This window comes from Notothenia coriiceps, unplaced genomic scaffold (assembly GCF_000735185.1).
Source record: "Notothenia coriiceps isolate Sejong01 unplaced genomic scaffold, NC01 NC01_scaffold00037244, whole genome shotgun sequence".
Lineage (NCBI taxonomy): Eukaryota > Metazoa > Chordata > Actinopteri > Perciformes > Nototheniidae > Notothenia > Notothenia coriiceps.
In genome coordinates, this window is record NW_011369945.1 from 22,126,749 (window position 1) to 22,130,028 (window position 3,280).

Below are 3,280 nucleotides of genomic sequence, written 5' to 3' on the forward strand. Positions count from 1 at the left end.
CTGCAGCACAGGCAGTATAGAAAAGTAAAGAGCTTTTGGAACATTAAAGCATGGAGACATGTCACAGTAGAGACACTACATACTAATTCATCCTGAGGGCGGCAGTACAGGAAAGCTCATGATGCGGTTAATTCGCTAAAAGGATGAATTTCACCTCAATCTGCTGGGTAGATAGTGTGGAAGTAAAACTATCTGCTCACTGTGAACAGACGAGTCAGGGGGTCATGAAGGACCCTCTGGGCATCCATGAATGTTTACAGAAATCACAATCTGTGACTTTCCTGCGGGACAAATGCTCGGACAGATGGATCCAACAGCTAAACAACATGGCATTTGCACTGAGGATAAAAGGGACATTTTAGTTAAAAATAATTGAAAATGTATAAATTAAAATATACAATATGTGTAATTTATACACAGTTTTTATTTATTATAATATTATATATAAAAGATCGCTTATAATAAAAAAAATAGGTATTGTTGTGACAGGAAAGATCAAGAAGAACTTACACTACGACCGTGCCTATATTTAAGGAGAGAAAATAATGATATTCTTATTTATTTTTAATGAAAATAAAAAATAAAAGCATTATAGAAAATGTATTCTAATAGAAGGGACAAAACTAAATGGTGAGAATATAAAAATAAATAATTATTAATAGTAATAAAAAAAAATATATGATAATAAAAAAAATAAGAACCACAAAAATATTGGGATAATTGTGAAAAATATAGTTTTTAAGAAACAATTAGAATTAAATGTTTACTGATAATATAATAAAATGTCCGTTCACGACGATGTCTAACGGGACTCATCTGCTTTCACATTTAATGAACACCTGTAATGATGGAGGCTGTTGTAAAGGACCAGCTAGAACAACACTTAATAAGTCACTAGTTTTTATCTCTCACTTTTACATTTGATCATCCATCACACAAGGCTTCAGCCCCCGGAATATTTTTGGAAGTAAAAACTCGTGTTTTTGATGAGCTGATGACAGTGATACTAAGTGCATTGAGAAAAAGGGTTCGGGATAATGAGTGACAGAGTACGGACCAACTACCTCGCTGTTTAGTACCTTCTGACCTAGAAGTCTAGTTCCTTTTTGCCACATGGGACGTGATGTAGACAGCGCGGTGATGCTACCTCCGCCTCTGTGCGTTACCTACCGAGCCAGACTGTATTCTCCATACGCTTGGTGGATGGGTGTGGTGATTAATGCGCGCCCTAACTGGTTGAACGTCGTACTTGGATTGAAAAGTCTAGTATAAAATCTTTTTATTAAGAATATAACAAAATAAAATGAGAGAACGAAAAGGGGGGGGGGCGGGGCGTGCGGGGCGGGGTGTGCGCGATCTCTCTATTATGACTTTTATATACCGAATGGTCCTTGAATAAAACACGTACCAAGTGTCACTACTAAAGAGTTAGAACTGTTCTTTAATTACTAAACTAGAAACATAACCACTCTATTTAGATATATGACGACCTATCAGATAAAACCAAAGACTCTAAAGACCAGTTTCAATGGTCCTGCATAACAAAACAACCACAGAGTAACAAGTACCGAACAGGGTACCATGTAGTGATAGTGAGGCGGGGGAAAAATTAATATAATTGTCCACCCCATGCCATTAAGTGAAGTCTTGGTCCCCAATACCCCGGGGGGTTCCCATATATTTTTTATATGCGACCTTACGAGAATTGGTCAGGCTATCCGTTGACTTATCTTTAGCTTTATTGTCGAGATATACTGATGAGGGTGTATTTGTGTGTGTGACCGTGCTGCATCGCGACATTTGTTCCTCGCTGTGGAGTATGACTCGTTGCCTGGCCTGATTGTGCGCGAGTTACTTTCTATTATGTCTTTATTATTTTTTCTTTTTTTTCGTGTTGAATAGACCACGGGAAGGTAACGCCAGTACACGCGCAACGCACACACAATCTGCTCCCTCTCTCTCTATTTATTTTTCTCTCTTATGTTCCCGTCTAAAAAAAGCGACGTCATGAAAGTTTAAATCGACGTCGAAGGTCGACCCAAAGGTGAGAATGTGACGCGGAATTTTTGTTTGGTGGAAAATTATTGCATAACAGATCGTCACCCATAAAGGAACGTCACACTTGTATACATTTCGGGACATGTACTTAACGAAAGCGGAATATTGCTCTAAATTACCTTCTATTAGCAATGTCGGTGCGGTTTAGGCGGAGCATTTTTCGTGTTTGTTCTCTCCTCTTATCCTCGTCCTCATTATTCGTAACATACGTGCCTAATAGACCTTCGTTACACCACCCCTCCACCCTGTCTTCTCCTCCGCGGGGGGCCCCGTGGGGTGGGCCCCCCACCATCTTCTACACGGTGTCTACAAGGGTCTTCTGTTGACTGAGGGAGCGCGTGCGCGACTCACACAACACTCTCCGGTCTCCGTAGAGCGGATGTTGGCGAGCACCTCAGGTGACTGTCCACGGCCGAGGCGGTCGTGGGGGGGGGGCTGTTGTGCAGGAAAGACTACAAATACTAGATTCTTAGTGAGATAAGCTAATAAACGTTTTTAGATTTTAGTACTAGAATGGACTGGTTGTTTTGCCGTTCTTTACTTTGCAGTTCCTACTCGTATAGAAATATATTTACAAAAACGTTGTTGATGAATGTTTAAATATTAGTTGTATTTCAATACTCTTTTTTCAGAAAAACAAGCACTGCTACAGTTTAGGTACATACTTTGGTAAATCAAAAAAAATTTATAAGAGTTTTTAGCGTGACGTAGTATCGTCTCTTTATTGTGTGAAAAAAACACATATAGGTTGTGTATATATCAGAAAAGTGATTTACAATTAACTTACAAAGTTAAGAGAACGACTTTTAGTCTTCGACAAAAAAATGTTATAGGGTCTTGATAATTTACGCGAAAAACAACCAACAGTCAGGTTGTAGATATTCTGTTACCGTGAATTTATACTATAGTTTGCGGCTCTCTTAAGCCGTTAGACGTGTCCGCACTTGTGTAAAATACGGACCGAAAGACCTACCTTTTACTAAGTCCTGATCTAAGTTAGCTGCTAGTTGATCAAACAACCACTAGAAAACAAAACTCAATGTGTTTCATCTCTCTGAAAATGTTCTTTCTCGTGCCAGTCTCTCTGCCGAGGCCAATAAGTCTGTAAAATAAAATAGCAAGATTAGCCGAGAACTGCCGTCTTCTAGCGACAGAGCAGAGTTTGCGACGACGACGAAGCTCTCCCCCCTAATTCTCTCTTCCCTCTCCCCTCTCTCTCTTT

The 3,280-nt window shown here is 39.5% G+C and overlaps 1 protein-coding gene across 1 annotated transcript in view; it reads right to left on the reverse strand.

The window, feature by feature from the left end:
• The window catches only part of cyfip2 (cytoplasmic FMR1 interacting protein 2), an 84,704-nt gene that overhangs the window by 2,245 nt on the left and 79,179 nt on the right, over positions 1-3,280 (reverse strand). The window lies entirely within an intron of this gene.